At 53.1% G+C, this 17,259-nt stretch overlaps 1 protein-coding gene and 1 long non-coding RNA gene across 3 annotated transcripts in view; one reads left to right on the top strand and one right to left on the bottom strand.

The window, feature by feature from the left end:
• The window catches only part of ITPK1 (inositol-tetrakisphosphate 1-kinase), a 178,579-nt gene that overhangs the window by 6,670 nt on the left and 154,650 nt on the right, over positions 1–17,259 (top strand). The gene's annotated exons all lie outside the window — the stretch shown is intronic.
• On the bottom strand, positions 407–16,628 carry LOC116557855. Its single transcript, XR_004271731.1, has 3 exons — positions 16,543–16,628; positions 8,379–8,382; positions 407–416 (listed from the first exon to the last, which is right to left on the bottom strand). It is a non-coding gene; the product is annotated as an uncharacterized LOC116557855 (long non-coding RNA).

Here is a 17,259-nt window from a genome sequence, read left to right on the forward strand (position 1 = left end):
ATGGTGAAACCCGGTTTCTACTAAAAATACAAAAAAAAATTAGCCAGGTGTGGTGGTGGGCACCTGTAATCCCAGCTACTTGGGAGACTGAGGTAGAGAATTTCTTGAACCAAGATCGTGCCACTGCACTCTAGTCTGGGTGACAGAGCAAGACTCTGTCTCAAAAAAAAAAAAAAAAGTAACATTCATTTTAGAAAGCAAATCGTTTAGGAGCTGTGTACTTTCTTCTTTCCCTGGAAAAGTCTCTGTCTTAAACACATTCCCCGTCCTGCATGAATTGGGCCCAACCCAGCCTCTCTGACTCTGGTGGCCCTTGGAGAGCTGGCCTTGGTGTGTGTGGCCTTGCTCTGGAGAGGGTGTGGGACTCCGGAGAGCTGGCCTACGGTCACACAGTGAGAATTGGCAGGGGAACTTGTCTCACTCCAAGCTGAGTGCTCCTCACTTACCATTGACTGAAGCCTCCTTATGAGCAGGCCCTTCCTCCTGGCCCTTGGTGTGTATTAGAGTGGTCAGGCCATACCTGTTGGGCCGTTTGAATCTTTTCTGGTGCTCCGTCTTGCTGCTCTGAGCCTGCTCAGCAGCGATCCTCATTGCCTTTGTTTCCCCAGCAGAGCCTCTTGGGCTGGTTTCTGTAGGCCCACCCTCCGGATGGCTCTTGGGAGTGCTCCCCCAGCCGCTTTTAGGATTTGGTGGGGTGGATCTATGATTCATGTCAGAGATCCCGTGGAGCCCTGGAGCATCAAGAATCACTCCCACAAGGGAGCCCTGGACTCCTGACCCCCTACACACTGCATCCCCCGACGCCTCCAGGCCCTTGAGTGCTGGGTGCCCCACTCTGTTAATTGCTCATGGTGTTCCAGGGCACACCTGTGGCAGAGGCCACCTGCAGACTCAGCAGCCCCAGAGAGTGAATCGGGACCCACAGGCCAAAGGCCCTTCCACACAGCTTCAGGGAGGTGTCTGTTCCCCTCTCGCTCCATCAGGTCAGAATCTTTGCTGATACCTAGGGGCCCCCACCGCTGGGCCTGTTCTTTCTGACTTGTTCATTGTCATGCTTATTTTAAGTCTGTCTTGTTTTTAAATAGTTAGTTCCATGAAGGTAGAGATTTTGGCAGCTTTATTTACGGCTGAAACCCCTGTGCCTATACCAGTGCACAGAGGAGCTCAAAAAAGTATCTGTTAGAGGCTGGGCATGGTGGCTCATGCCTATAATCCTAGCACTTTGGGAGGTCAAGGTGGGTGGATCATTTGAGGTCAGGAGTTCAAGACCAGCCTGAGCAACATGGTGAAACCCCATCTCTACTAAAAATACAAAAATTATCAGGGCATGGTGATGGGTACCTGTAATCTCAGCTACTGGGGAGGCTGAGGCAGGAGAATTGCTTGAGCTTGGGACGTTGAGGTTGCAGTGAGCCAAGATCATACCATTGCACTCCAGCCTGGGCAACAGAGGGAGACTCCATTCCCCCCCCCCACCCCCCCAGAAAAAAGTATGTTAGTGGACAAGTGAACTGCCTTGGTGGTTTTTGGAAGCCTTTTTCATGTCTCTATGGCTCAGCCACAGTTACTTGTGACTTTGGAATATTTCGGGCCAGGAAGGGAACCCCAGGGATGGGGAGATGGGGAGGGAGTTAGGTGGTAAGTCCCAGGATCTGGAGGGGCTTGTGGGCGAGTCCTGGGCATCTGCCCTGGCCAGGCCTGTGCTGGTGCTGGTTCTTGCCGGCATACACCTAGGGGAGGTGAAGGTAGACCAGCTCTCAGGTGCACTGGAAATGCTGCAGGGCATGACTAGAGCCAGGAAGCCTGCAAGCAGGAGAGAACCATGGCATGGTGGCTGTAGCCACTTTAGCACTCTGTGGTCAGAGAAGGCCTCCCTGAGGAGGTGACGTTCAGTGAGAGGGGCCTAGAGCTCTCTCCAGGAGCTAAAGGACCCACAGGGTGGATGGTGTCCACTGTATAGAGGCCACACACCCTGGCCTGCCTTTGCCATAAGTCCTGGGTGCCATGTGGACTAGAGGGCGGGCATCTCGGGGCAGAACTGAGGCCGGTTTCCACTTTAGACAGGGTGGTCCAAGGAGGCATGGGGGTGTCCTTCAAGAGCCTTGTTTCCTAACAGTGTGACTTTCCTCCCATCTGAGGGAGGCTGCAGTTTTGGCCTGGGGGCTAAGGATAGGAAGACAAAATGCTCTCCTTCTATCTGGCTCAGTCCAGCCTTTGTGTTCAGGAAATGAGCTGCTCTGGGCTGTGGGGTGGGATGGCGTGGTTGTGCGGTGGGGTGGGGCGGGTGGGGTGGTTGGGTCAACTGACCTTTCTCAAGGATCATGTTGGGCCTCAGGTGCCCAAGAGAACAGAGGGAAGCGGCGCCTGGCATGTGAGCTCTTTGGCAGTCATCGATCTTTCTCCAGGTTACTTGTTTGCCAAACCAGTGGCTCACGCCTATAATCTCAGCACTGTGGGAGGCTGAGGTGGACGGATTACCTGAGGTCAGGAGTTCAAGGCCAGTCTGGCCAACATGACAAGATCCTGTCTCTATTAAAAATATAAAAATTAGCTGGGTGTGGTGGTGGGTGCCTGTAATCTCAGCTACTACTTGGGAGGCTAAGGTGGGAGAATTGCTTGAACTCAGTAGGCGGACTTTGCGGTGAACCGAGATTGTGCCACTGCACTCCAGCCTGGGCAACAGAGCAAGACTCTGTCTCAAAAAAAAAAAAAAAAAATTAAAAAAAAGGCACCAGGGGTGCTGGGGAGAAGTACACGTACTGAAGTCCACCTTCCCTGTGAGATGAAGGTCCCCTGGTAAAGGGGCTGGGGAACTCCTTGAGAAGTGTCCTGATGATTCTTATGTGAAACTCACTGTCATTTCATAAAGTGCCTCACTAAACCTCGCCCCAAAACTGTCAGGCGTGGGGAAGCACCGAGTTAGCCAAGGCTGAAGCAGCGTCTTCAGACTTCTCAGGGGCAGGCCCCTCCAGGAGGTGTGCTGGAACCAGAGGTTCCCAGGCTGGCTCCTGAGTCTCTGTACCGTGAGCTCGCTGTGGGAATCTCCAGTCTAGCACTGTTCTCCTGAGGCCTCCTTGGAGCCCCCTCATGCAGGAGGGAGACATGCCAGGGGCACCAGATGGCCATTCCAGCCCAGTTCTGCCTGCTGTTGCTACCTTTTGTGAGATTCCTTCTCAAAAGAAGCCTTTTCAGATTTCTTGCCTCTGGCTGCTGCTTTGTCCAGAGTGTACAGAAAGGAGCTAGTTTTGCGCAAGAGACATTCCTCTGACCAGCCTGGCTAGATACACACTTGTGGTGTTTTCCTCGGCAGTTTATGCTGCAAACTCATGGACTTCTCAGCAACCATGCTCATTGGCCTGAGGTTACTCCGGGAGCTCTTGGAGCCCAAGCCGGAAACTGGGACTCTGGGCTTGTTCGGGTGGCCTGCTGTGCTTTGGCAGGGCTGTGTTGAACTTCCCCTCCGCCCCCTTGTACATCAGTGGCTCATGCCAGATCTCAGAGGATCAGGAGAACCTACTGTGGGGGTCAGGCACTAATGCAGACTGGAGAGCTACTCTCCAGGATAGGTGAGGGGCCTCCATTTGTTAGATGAGAACTCTAAGGCTCAGGGAGAGGTGAGGTGACCTTCTTGGTCACTGAGCTGTGGGCAGCGTAGCTGGGATTCACTCTCAGGGATGGGCAACTCCTGAAACCTTGCAGACTCCACCCTACCAGGTTGCCTTTGTCTTCGACACAGCGTCCAGCTGCCATCAATTGGTGTGGCATCCAGTGTCAGGAAAATCAAGGGATTCTTTTCTTTTCTTTTTGAGTTGGAGTTTCACTCTTGTCACTCAGGCTGGAGTGCAATGATGTGATATCGGCTCACTGCAACCTCTGCCTCAGCCTCCCGAGTAGCTGGGATTACAGGTGCCCGCCACCACACCTGGCTAATTTTTGTATTTTTAGTAGAGACGGGGATTCACCGTGTTAGCCAGGATGGCCTCCTTCTCCTGACTTCGTGATCCGCCTACCTTGGCCTCCCACTGGGATTGCCGGAGTGAGCTGCCACGCCCAGCCTCAAGGGGTTCTTTTCTGAGTATCCTTTGTGTGCAGTTGGGCCCAGAGGGATACTGCATGGTGGAGATGGCAGTGGACTTGCAGCATGAGACTTGCTGTGAGCCTCTGCCCTCCCTACTGGAAAGCGGGTTTGGTGCACCTGCCCTAGGACTGGTGAGCTCGGAAGGTGCTTAGCAAATGATAGGATTCTCCCTCCACCCAAGAGACTACCTCACCTGCCCTCCCAGCAGCCCAAGGCAGGACCTGGGGCCTCTGACACATCTCTGGTGGGAGCCGCCACCCATCATTTTCTGAGTGCTCCTTTAGTAGTCAGTTGCTGCTTCCTGGGCAGGTCGCGGCCTGGTAGGTGGTGTAGAGAGCACGCTCCTGTGGCAGTTTCACTTTCATTTCTGCCTCACACCCTGTTTCCATCCAACAGTCGAGGGCTGGGCTGCGGAGGTGAGGAAGCATCCGGTCCCCACCCTGGGGTGCTTGTCCCAGTGCAGTTTCCCAGCCTCCCCTTCCCCTGGAATGAATCTAGGGTGGGCCGTGGCATCTTCTTTTTAAAAAACGCCCCATTCATTCCTTTATGCACTCATACGCCGTGTAGTTACTCGGTGCCTGTTGTGTGCTGGGCACTCCTGGGTTCTGATGTTGATGCAGCAGCGAGCACCACAGTCTCCTGGAGCCCCAGGGTCAGCCCGAGGGAGAGCTTCGGGGCAGTCATCCCGCCACTGAGCGGGATGCCCACAGTGTGCTGCGCTTCGAGCCTCTCAGAGTCCTGGGCTTGTGAGTTTATTTTTCTTTTTTTTAAGAGACAGGGTTTTGCTGTGTTGCCCAGGCTGGTCTCCAACTTTGTGTTCTAATGATCCTCCCCGCCTTGGCCTCTTGAGTACCTGGGACTACAAGTGTGCTACTGCACCCAGCTCATGGGTTTCTCTGTGAGGAATAGAATGATATGGGATTCTTGGTTTCTGTCTTGGTCAAATTTCCTCTTTACTCTGCACCCCCACCCATCTTACAGATATGGAAATGAAGGTCCAGAAAGAACATGCAGGCTGGGCATGGTGGCTCACGCCTGTAATCCAGCACTTTCGGAGGCCGAGGCAGGTGGATCACCTGAGGTCAGGAGTTCAAAACCAGCCTGACCAACATGGTGAAACCTCGTCTCCACTAAAAATACAAAAAATTAGTTAGGCATGGTGGCACACGCCTGTAATCCCAGCTACCTGGGAGGCTGAGGCAGGAGAATCGTTTGAACCCAGGAGGCAGAGGTTGTAGTGACCCAAGATTGTGCCACTGGACTCCAGCCTGGGTGACAGAGCAAGACAACTCTGTCTCCAAAAAGAAAAAAAAAAAAAAAAAAAAAAAAAAGAACATGCAGAGATAGCAGCAAGTTACAGAGCTAGCAGGTGGGGCAGCTTAGATTTGAACCTGGCCTTGTCTCTAACTCCTGAGCTCAAGTGATCCGCCCGCCTCAGCCTCCCAAAGTGTTGGGATTATGGGCTTGAGCCCTGCTCCTCGGCAGCCTGTTTTCTTTTTGTTTATTGTGAGTCGCTCTGTCATCCAGGTTGGAGTGCAGTGGTGAGATTTCAACTTACTGCAACCTCCACCTCCCAGACTCAAGAGATTCGTGGACCTCAGCCTCCCAAGTAGCTGAGATTACAGGTGCATGCCACCATGCCCGGCTAATTTTTGTAGTTTTAGCCGGGCATGGTGGCATGCAGACAGAGTTTCACCATGTTGGCCAGGCTGGTCTTGAACTCCTGACCTCAGGTGATCCGTCCTCCTTGGCTTCCCAAAGTGTTGGGATTATAGGCATGAACCACTGCGTCCAGCCCAGACTTTTTAAAAAAGATTTTAAAGTCCTGACATTCATCATGGGATCCTTGAAAAGAAAAGGAATTATGGCCTTACCGTCAGAGGCCTTTTGCCACCTCCCTGTGGGAAGGTGTGTCCAGTGGCATCAGGATCGTGTTGGAGAAAGGTTTTGCTTCCTGCACAGTCAGCTCCCAAGCACCCTTTTAATCACCTTGATCTGGGCGCAGCTAAGCTGTGGCCTATGCTTGTGATTTGGGTGCCCTATCTATTCTCTCCCTGCTCTGGGGAGGCCTGAAGCTGCAGAGAGGCCAGTCCATTCCCCAGTGTCTGACCTCTGTCTGCACATATCAGGAGGAGCCCCTGCTGGTGAGGAATGTGCCTCGTTCTTTTTGGAGAGCTGATGTAGGTGCCTGTATTGTGGAGCGGGGCAGGGGATCCTCCTCCAGAAATGCACATAAGCCACCTGCCCTGAATTGTTTAAGTGGTATAAGGATGGTTAGCACCGGAAACAGCAGTGGCTCCTGTCTTTGGAGCTCTAGCTTCATGCCTGACGTGGTGCTGAGCACTCACATGTGGCTCTTTGAGGTTCTCAGTCCGTATGTGGATACTGAGCCTCAGAGAAGGTAGGTGACCTTCCTGGGGTTTCATAGCTGGTCATCCCAAGGGTGGGGTTTAAATGTTACTTTGTGTGTGGTGGCATGATCTCGGCTCACTGCAACCTCTGCCTCCTGGGTTCAAGTGAGTCTTCTGCCTCAGCCTCCCGAGTAGCTGGAATCACAAGCATGCACCGCCACACCCAGCTAATTTTTTGTATTTTTAGTAGAGATAGGGCTTTACCATGTTGGCCAGGCTGGTGTCGAACTCCTGACCTCAAGTGATCTGCCTGGCTTGGCCTCCCAAAGTGCTGGGATTACAGGTGTGAGCCACAGTGTGCAGTCCAAAGCCTATATTCTTGACCATTACAGAATTTTTTGCTTTTTGTCTTTTTTTAATTTTAAGATTTTAATGACTGTTATTATTATTTTTTGAGATGGGGTCTCACTCTGTTGCCCAGGCTGGAGTGCACTGGTGCAGTCACGGCTTACCACAGCCTGGGACTCCTGGGCTCAAAGGATCATCTTGTCTTGGTACTACAAGCTGGTGCCACCATACCCGGCTAATTTTTAAAAAAAGATTTTGTGCAGATAGGATCTCCCTTTGTTGCCCAAGCTGGTCTTGAACTCCTGGGCTCAAGCAGTCTTCCTGCCTCAGCCTCCCAAAGGGCTGGGGTTTACAGGCATGAGCCACTGCTCCCGGCCTGTTTTTGGCTTTTTAAATGAAGGCAGAAGATGACTCCCTTTTGTCCGAGTTATTCTCTGGCACCCTCACTGCCGCTTAGTTACTCACTTTTCTCTTTTTTCTTTTCAATTTCAATTGGATGCATTGCCTGCTTGGAGAGTGTCAGGAAATTCAGCATTGACTCAATGACACCCACGCAGGCCCGGGAGGCTGTGGTGGGCCTGCCTAGGACCCAGCCACCTGCCAGCGGCATTGCTGAGCACCCTGTGGATGCCATGTTTGGGGTACCGGGTTTGCAAAGAGCTCTTTCCGCATAGTCTCAGCCGGATCCCCAGGCCCCAGGTACATCCTGCCATTCCCTTCCCTTGAAACACCCTGAGCTACGGATGAAACTGTGGCTCATTCCCCTGTTTAAACTGCCACTCATGTTTCTTCTTGTGGGTCACCTTGGTGACCTTGGAACTTCATCTACTGAAGTTAGAGGCCTAGAGGGTTTGGGAACCTCCTTAGAAAGACTCCAAAAGTCTGGGAGCCTCTTGGGAATATTCTTATTGGAGCTCAGACCCTTGGCCTCAACTTACACTGTCTGAGCCTTTAGCTCCTGCACCTGAAGTGGGAATTGTAGTGCCAGCCTGTAGCAGGATAGTTTTGCAGATTGGGTGAGCTAAGGTACCTCAAGGCCTTAACATAGAGCCTTGCTCTTGGAAAGAGGCTCAGTAAATCGTGACTGTGCTATTCTTGTTTAGAATCGGCCAATAGGTTGATGGAGATGTTTACCAAGCATTTATTATATTTGAGCATCCCTTATATCTGGGGAAGGAGATGGGACAGGAGAGGAATGTAGTTCAGAAACCTCTTGGTGGGGTCTCTGCAGGATTCCATGTGATATCATGGGGCCAGCATGTCTTGCTTGGTGGCTGGATTTGAACCCTTGGGTTTTTTTTTTTTTTTTTTTTTTTTTTTTTTTTGAGATGGAGTCTCACTGCATAGCCCAGGCTGGAGTGCAGTGACGTGATCTGGGATGACTGCAACCTCTACCTCCGACATTTGAGCGATTCTTGTGCCTCAGCCTCCCGAGTAGCTGGGATTACAGATGCATGCCACCACACTGGGTAATTTTTGTGTTTTTAGTAGAGGTGGGGGTTCACCAGCTTGGCCAGGCTGGTCTCAAACTCCTGACCTCAAGTGATCTGCCCACTGTGGCCTCCCAAAGTGCTGGGATTACAGGCATGAGCCACTGTGACTGACCTCGGCTTCTTACTAGATGTATGACTATGGGTGTGTTTTGGGTCCTCTCTGGGCTTTAATTTCCTTGACGGTAAAAGTTGGCCTTGTGTTCATGCATAGGGGGAGCTCAGCACACACAGACTTCCCATCTGTGCCGGCCAGAGGCCATCTCTGGAAGGAAGAAGGGGGAAGGTGGCCCCTCACTCACCTGTGTCAGGTGATGTCAGAATAATCCTCCTCTGTGGGGTGAGGTGCAGAGAGTCAGGAACTTAGAGGAGTAATTTTTGAAAACCTTTGAGCTGGAAAAGGCCTCTGCAGATGAGGGTTTGCAGCTCAGAGTGGCTGGCTTTGCAGGGTCACACATGCAGAGCTTTGGGCTGACAGCTTCGCAGCCCACAAATATACTTCCTGTGGCCTCCAGGAAACCTATAGGAGTGCGAGATGTGTTGTGTTCTGGGCCATCATTGGTGGACCCCATCCCTGGTCAGAATGAATCATTTTTGTCGATGGGCCCAATGGTCTCTCCTTCTAGCCTTACTGGGAATGCTGCAGGAACCAATTCTTTGGATTTGGGATGTTCTCCTGGGAAGGGTGTGGGAGTGGGTGGGTGCCCCTTCCCTGACACAGCCATCTGGGATGTGGGCAGTTCTGTGAGCCTCTGTGAGAGCTTTAGGCTGGGACGCCCTGGACAGTGAGATCTGTGGACTGGGCCACATGTCTGCAAATCTGTTTCCGTTGCTCTGCGCTCTGGTCCTCTCTCAATTAACCAAGTGATATGTCAAGTCATTGGGATGAGGCTAACGATCTGAGCAGAAAATCGATTACATGGCTGATTCTTGGAGTCACAGGGATGGGTGCATTCTGACAGGAGCCTCAGTGCTGAGCAGGTTCAATAACAAAGGGGATGTATTGGTTCCTGAGTCAAATCCTTGGGGCATTGTGACTTCAGGTGTGGGTAGATTCAGGGGTCAGGTGACAGTCCATAAGACCTGGTATCTTTCTCTTCGCCTGCTTCCCTGGTCTCTTCATTCCTAGGCCCATGTGGTGCAAGGTAGGTCCTCACCCTCAACCCTTATTCTCAGCCAGGCACCGTGTGGCGTTCCTGGGGTGTGTGATCTCATTCGATCCACGTGACAGCCCTGGGAGGGTGGTATTGTTAGCATTCCAGTTACTAAAGAAGGGTTAAGTAACTCGCCTGGGGTCAGACAGCTGGTAGGGGCAGAGCTGGGATTCGGAGCTGGTCGGGTTGGCTCCAGGGCCTCCCATCCCTCAGGCTCCAGGTCCACAGGGATGGGGATTCCTTCTGGTGGCCTCTGATTTGTCAGCCTGGGCCACACACCTGTCTCTGAACCAGTTGCTGGGGCTGGGGAATGCAGTGCCTCATTCTTGGCCTGAATGTGGGCAGGATGGATCCCCAAAAGGATGCTGGGGGGACTGTTCCCCAGGGGCAGGGGAGGGCTGTCTGGCAGCTGGGGTGGGGGTGGACGTGTTCCCTGGTTCTAGGCCTGACAGTGACTGGCCTGGGTGAGGCTGGGGACTGCCCTCCCTCAGCTTACAGCTCTGGACCTGGCTTGCAAAGACCCGGATGGGGCATGACGGTTTACACACAGCGTCCAGGGACAGAACGCTGTACCGAAGAAGGGAGTGGAGAGTACCCCTGCAAGTCTGAGCCTCAGGCTGGCCCACCCTCTGTTGGGCGCCTCTGTTTGGGGTTCCAGAATTCTCAGAGGGAGCTGGGTGGGAGTGCTGGTGGGAAGCTCTGGAAGGGAGGCTGCTCGGGGCCTCCCTGTGGCTGTGACTGCATGGGCAGCCCTGAAGCTGCTTCTTGGACCCTCACCTTGTACCTCAGTTAAACCCAAGTCTGGCTTATTCCCGTGGCCAACCTGACACAGGCAGATTCTGAGGGTCCTAGCTGGGCCCAGTGGCCAGCAGGGTGGGTGGGCATACTGGAGGGCTGATGTCCTATTTGTAGGCTGGGGTTTTTCGGGGCCTTGGGAAAGGCTGCTGAGTTCCAGGAAAAGGACGATGTCTCCCCTGCCTGGCTGTCGCTGTCGCTGTGCAGAACCTTGGTGTTTTGACACTGAAGCGTTCTGGAGCTAAACAATCTTGTATTATGTAAACACAATTAGCCTGTTGCCGTTTGACTCTGTCCTGTTTGGGGGAGGGTTGAGAAGGTGTCTTCTGCCGGATCCTGGGAATTCTGAGAGCTGGGAGCAGCTGGGAACTAGTGGCTGGGGGTTGTCGGAGCTGGAGGGGAGCGTTGGTCTGGGGAGGGCCGCTCCTGTCCAGGACGTTCCGCTCCAATATACTCAGCCAGACCCTGGGCCCCCCAAGCCGAGCAGGCCTGGTGGGAACTACGTGGAGGGCGTGCTGGACCGTTTCCACCCTGGAGGGGAGAGGAAGTGAACGGTGAGTGGCTGGTGGCCACAAACCCAGGCTGTTCCATACCTCAGGGCTCCAGTTCTGAGGGCCCCAGGTGAAGGGGCTGGGCTGGAGGTTGGGAGAAGTGCAGGGTGACAGGGCCTGGTGAGGGTATGGGTCCCTCATGGTAGAATAAACTCACTGGTTATCTACGGATATTCACTGTAAATAAAAATATATCACTTAAGGCTGGGTGCAATGGCTCATGCCTGTAATCCTAGCACTTTGGGAGCCAAGGCAGGTGGATCACCTGAGGACAGGAGTTCAAGACCAGCCTGGCCAACATGGTGAAACCCCTGTCGCTACTAAAAATACAAAAATTAGCTGGGCATGGTGGCACATGCCTGTAATCCCAGCTACTCAGGAGGCCAAGGCAGAAGACTCTCTTGAACCTGGGAGGTGGAGGTTGCAGTGATAAAAGCTAAAGACTTTAAAAAAAAAAGTACAATAGACAGTGATCATTTTAAATTACTACAGAATAGATCTACTGAATGTCTATGCTGTGATTTATTGCGCTGTAATCTTACTTTTTTTGAGACAGGGTCTTGCCCTGTTACCCAGGCGGGAGTGCAGTGGTACACTCATAGCTCACTTCCCCCTCAAACTCCTGGGCTCAAGCCATCCTCCTGCCTCAGCCTCCTGACTAGCCGGGACCTTCAGTATGCGCTGCCACACTTGGCTAAATTTTTTTTTTTTTTTTTTTTTTGAGATAGAATCTTGCTTTGTTGGCCAGGCTGGAGTGCAGTGGCGTGATCTCAGCTCACTGCAACCACTGCCTCCTGGGTTCAAGCAATTCTCGTGCCTCAGCTTCCCAAGTAGCTGGGATTACAGGGGCCCACGACCATGTTTGGCTAATTTTTTAATTTTTAGTAGAAGTGTGGTTTCACCATGTTGGCCAGGCTGGTCTCAAACTCCTGACCTTAAGTGATATCCCTGGCCTCCCAAAGTGCTGGGATTATAGGCGTGAGCCACTGCACTCAGCCCACACTTGCTAATTTTTTTTTTTTTTTTTGAGGCGGAGTTTTGCTTTTGTTGCCATGCATTGGTGGCAATCTCGGCTCACTGCAACCTCTGCCTCCTCCCGAGTTCAAGTGATTCTCCTGTCTAAGCCTCCCAAGTAACTGGGATTACAGGCATGCGCCACCATGCATGGCTAATTTTTGTGCTTTTAGTAGAGACAGGGTATCACCATATTGGCTAGGCTGTTCTTTAACTCCTGACCTAAAGTGATCAGCCCACCTTGGCCTTCGAAAGTGCTGGGATTACAGGCATGAGTCACCATGCCAAGCCAATTTTTCCCGTTTTCTTGCTGTTGTAGATACAACTGCATTGGACACCTTTGTGAATATAAGTGTCTTCCTTCCCTTTCTGATTCCATTCCATGTAGGTAAAAGTTTTTATCCGTTGTTGTTACATAGCAAACCATCCTAAAAACTACCGGCTTTAAGCAATAAGCATTTTTTCAGCTCACAGTTCTGTGGGCTCTGCTGTGTAGCTCTGGCCTTGCCGGGAATTCCTTGTGTATGTGCAGTCAGCTTTCAGTCCAGTAAGGGGGTCTCTGCCCTGGGGCTTGGCCTTTGGATAACCAAAGGCACTGGGCATGTCCCAGCCTCCTGTCTTGGCTTTCATCAGGCTGCCTGGCCTTGTTCCTTACACTAACGGTGGATGTTTCCAAGGCCTCTGGAGGCCTGTTTGCTTCTCTACAATTTGTTGGCCAAAACAAGACCCAAGGCGAGCCCACATTCAAGGGGTAAGAAAAGAAGCTTTACTCCTTGGCAGAGGTGGCAAAGTCACTGCAAAGGGCCTGGATACAGGAGGGTCAAGCCCTGGGAACATGTCTGCCCACAGAGTGTGTGATTCGGGCCTGGGCATTGGCCAGCAGCCCATAGACCTTTCCTGAATTAGTATCTGGCAGGTGCCCAGCTGGTGCTGAGCTGGGGATGGGGAGGGCAGAGAAGTCGGGTTCATAAGGAGCGACTGTCACCATTCAGAAAGCCTTTCTGAGTGCCCGCTGTGTGCCCAGCTCTACCCACCCAGGTTTCTCAGGCCTGGTCCTATAGGAACTTGGCCTTTGCTTACAGAGAAGGCTCTGTGGGTGACTGGCCAGGCTACTCGGTGGCATCAGTGTCCTGTATGGTGGTAGGAGGTTTTGTTCTGGTTTGGGGCCTGGTGTTACCTGTGTGGCAACCCCCCGATCCCTATGATGAAGTTGTTTTTCTCAGCTGGAATAGGAAGGTGTTAGAACATCGGAGCCCCTAAATTCTAGAACATTCCAACTTGGAGAGCCCTTGGGATTTTCAGTGTGGAAACCAGCGGTGAATCCGCAGCCAGGACTAGCCCCTGTGCGTTCTCCTCCTCCTTGTGGTGCCTGTGTCGTTTCCAGGTTGCATCCAGAACCAGGGTTTCCTGTTGTTCTACTTGTGTGTTTCTTCACTGGAAAAACTCCTGCATCCCCCGCAGAGCTGTTTACAGACATCTGTTGGCATCCTGCCCTGCCAGGCCTCTTGGCACATGTGGTCGAGTGGTGGCCAAGATGGACAAGGCCTTGTCATTTGTAGTCTGTGAGGGCGATGGGGAGGGGTACAGATATGCCAACCAGTGAGTTACAGCGATAGTTTTATCTGGGATCAGAAACTGAAGTGATAGCAGTGATATGAAGGGGCCTGGGACTGTCCTCACATGGTAGAAGGCCTTTCCCAACGAGAGAGCTGTGGCTGCCACTGACAGGCCAGAAAGGAGTCAGCTGCAGAAAGCTGGGGCTGTGGCATCTCATGTGGGGGAAGTGGGAATAGCGAGTGCAGAGGCCCCAGGGGCTCAGGCCAGAGCTCGGTGTGTTGGGGAGCCACAGCCGGAGGATGTGGGTAGGGCAAGGGCTGAGAGGACAGGGCCATGGAGAGGCAGGCCAGGCCAGGTTTCTCAGTGCTTTCCAGGCCCTGGCATGTAGTTTGAGTTTATTTTACAGGAGGTGGAAGGCAAAGGCTGTCATCAAATTACCCCACATATAGTCCGTGAAATACTACTCAGCCATAAAAGAGAACACAATCACGTCGTTTGCAGCAATATGGATGCAGCTGGAGGCCATTATCCTAAGCAAACTAATGCAGGAACATAAAACCACATGTTGCATGCTTTCACTTACAGATGGGAGCTAAACCTTGGGTACGTGTGGACACAAAGATGGGAACAGTAGACACTGGGGACTGCTAGAGGGGGAAACGGGGAGGGGGACAAGGGCTGAAAAACCACCCATTGGGTACTATGCTCAGTACCTGGGTGATGAGATCTTTGGTACTCCAAACCTCAGTGTCACACATTATACCTGTAACAAACCTGCACATGTACCCCTAAATCTAAGATAAAAGTTGAAGTTATTAAAAGAACCTAGTTAGTGACCTTTTAAAAGCTTTGGGTAGTGCTGATTAGGTGCCCAGGCCTGTCTGTGCCTGTTAACCTCTGATGATGTTAAATGGATATCATCGCTCAGCCTTGCAGGCGTGTGTGACTATGCCCTGGAGTGGCTTCATTACTTTCCATCCCTCCAGCTGCCTGCCACAGGGTGCAGAAGCTGGCTTTGGAATTGGTGGGACTGGGTCAAACTTGCTTCTGCTCCAGTGTAGCAGCTTAACAAGCTTCTCTGAGCCTGTTTCTCTGTCTGTAGGATAAACAAACACTTCCTAACTTCTGTGGTTGGTGTGTCAGTTGAAATAATTATTGATGGTGTAAAGCTCCGTAGCTCACTGCCTGCTAGATTTATTTACAGATACTACAAACACCCCATCATAGGCCCCAGTCAGTGGTAGAAGGTATTACTGTGGTGATGGTGGTGGTATTTAGGTGGTGCTGTGGTTTGGGTTTCAGACACATGTGAGGTGCTGGAGCACTGAGTTCCTCCCGCAACCCAGGAGCCCAGCTGGTGGGGAGACAGAGACAGGAGGTGAAGGGTTGGATGAACTCTGCTTGAGGAACAGGGCAAGTTTCCCTATCTGGGAAGATGGAGGAAAGTTTTCTGCAGGTGGTGACCTTGAGAGGTATGTTTGAGGGTGCAGGGAGCTTGTTCACAGACAGGTGTGGATGGAAGGTAGTCCTGAAAGCGGGCAAGCCTGTGCCAAGCCATGTCACTGTGAGGCCAGGAGTCCTCCAAACACAGACTCTGGCCATGTAGGGCTGGTGCAGGTGGGCGGCTGTGGGGAGCACCTAGAAGCCTGGGCTGAGAGCCTTTAGGAAGCAGTGGGCAGGCTGGCGCTTGGGGGAGGAGCACCCCCTGCCTCCCTCTGTGCCTACGGTGGGTCTTGTCCTCACTCTGTGATTGGCAGGTGTGGATACACACATGTCAAGTGGTGAAGAACATAGAGCCTGGAGGAGGGCTCACCGACTCGGTCCTGGCTGCCTCACTGTGAAACTTGGTGGCCCTGGGAGGTCATTAAGTGTCCCTAAGCTTCCGCCAGGGAGATTATCATAGGGCTGGTGTGAGGAGAGATGAGGAGTCTGTGTCTAGCACTCAGCACAGGGCATGCACTGATAACGTGATGGCTTCACCTGGCTCCCGGGAGCTGTGTCCAGCTGACAGCCCCTCAGTGACTTAGCTATATGGGTGGTGTGCAGCCCAGCATTGCTTGTTGATCTAGGGGAGATGTCATAGGCTGACCTGGGGAGGATGTCCCCTCTCAGCCTCCTCTGAGCCATGGGCAGGGGTGAGTTTTCGGAAAAGCCGGTGCTGACTGTGATTCAGCTCTGCTTCTTACTTCCTTTTTTTTTGAGACAGAGTCTCACCCTGTCACCCAGGCTGGAGTGCAGTGGCATGATCTCGGCTCACTGTAACCTCCACCTCCTAGGTTCAAGTGCTTCTCCTGCCTCAGCCTCTCCAGTAGCTGGGATTACAGGTGTGCACCATCGCACCCGGCTAATTTGTTGTATCTTTAGTAGAGATGGGGTTTCACCATGTTGGTCCTGCTGATCTCAAACTCCTGACCTCATGATCCACCCGCCTCAGCCTCCCAAAGTGCTGGGATTACAGGCGTGAGCCACTGCTCCTGGCCTCTTCGGTCTTATTCTTAAATCGCCCACAGGGCACCCATCTGCCAGCGTCTGTCCTCCAATCCCTTGCCCCAAGGGACTGCTCTAGGCAAGGAAGAGAGAGGAGGAGGAGGCCCCACATATCCTTGTTGGGAACAGAGGAGGAAACTGAGGCTCCTCATAGAGGTTAACTAATCTCTGCTGGACCGCCTAGATGTAAGAGCTGGGTTGCCCCCAGACCCTCCCTCCTCCCAGGAAGGAGGGAGCTGAGGCAGTGGGGGCCTGGCTGGAGCACCCCAGGAGCTGAGAGAAGTTTAGTCTGTCTGGAGCTTGGCAATCAGGGTGAGGCTCCCTTTGAGGCCAGGCTGCGCAGGATCCTATAAACCATCATTGTACAAACTTGGGCTTTGCCCTGAAGGCAGTGGGAGCCACAGCTGGCCTGTGACGTTGGCTACTGTTGGAGGCTTGTAGGATTTGGCAGGGAGGCTGGTGTGATTGTACAGACAGTGGTGGTCTAGATAGTGTGATGGTGGTGGATACTGACTCTTCAGAGTCCATCACGGTCTGAGGACTCATTAGCACCTGGGCTACTCCTCCGCTACTCAGGATGTTGTCTGTCTAGGGCTGGCAGCCTAAGCATCTCCATGCGCCCTGCATTCACGGACTCAGAATCAGTGTCTAAACAAGACCCCCAAGAGGCGCCGGTGCACACTGCACGTTCATGTTTGCCAACACTGGTTTAGGGACCCGAGCGCAGGGCTGAGGGGGGAAGGAAGGACTGAGAACAAGGCCTGACTTCATGAGAAGGGTAGGTTGGGGGATGGGGAAAGAGGAGATGAGGTTGGGGCACTCAGAACTTCTGGCTGGGAGGAGGGCTATATCACCCCACCCCAGGGGCGGCTTGAGGACTAGCACAGTTAACACAAAGGGCCAAAAATGGCCTGGCTGCCAGGGCCAGGGCAGAGAGCTGGGGTCTGCAGGGCAGCCCGCACACCGCAACCCTGCCTTTGGAGGCCCTAGAACCCTGTTGACCCTATCCTTTGCCCTTTCTGCCATGCCCGTGTAGGCATCGGTCACGTCTGCCCGACAGGTTGGGTATTTGCCGTTGTGCTGTTAGCAGATGCACGTTGAGCCCGCGCAGGCCTGGATGTGGTCACAGAATGGCATCCTGCTTGTTGAGCAGCCATCCTGGTGAGGGGGCATGAGGCACTGAGCATGTGGAGAGCTGGGGGCAGCATTGTGTGAAGCAGCAGCCAGACCTGGGCCAGAGGTTCCTCTAGGGGAAGACCATTATGATCTGAGACACCCTGGAGGCGCCCGTCCTGGTGGAAGGGTGGGTGAGTCTGTGGTTGGTGGGTTCTGCCGAGGCAGGGGAGTGCGCTCTTCTAGCCCCGCCACCCCCTGGCCTGGCCCCTGCCGTGCTGGAGTCTCCTGTTGCCTGGAGGCTGAGTTGAGTGCGGTGGG

This window comes from Sapajus apella, unplaced genomic scaffold (genome assembly GCF_009761245.1).
Source record: "Sapajus apella isolate SASKATOON/1434 unplaced genomic scaffold, GSC_monkey_1.0 scaffold20, whole genome shotgun sequence".
In the NCBI taxonomy this organism is placed as follows: domain Eukaryota; kingdom Metazoa; phylum Chordata; class Mammalia; order Primates; family Cebidae; genus Sapajus; species Sapajus apella.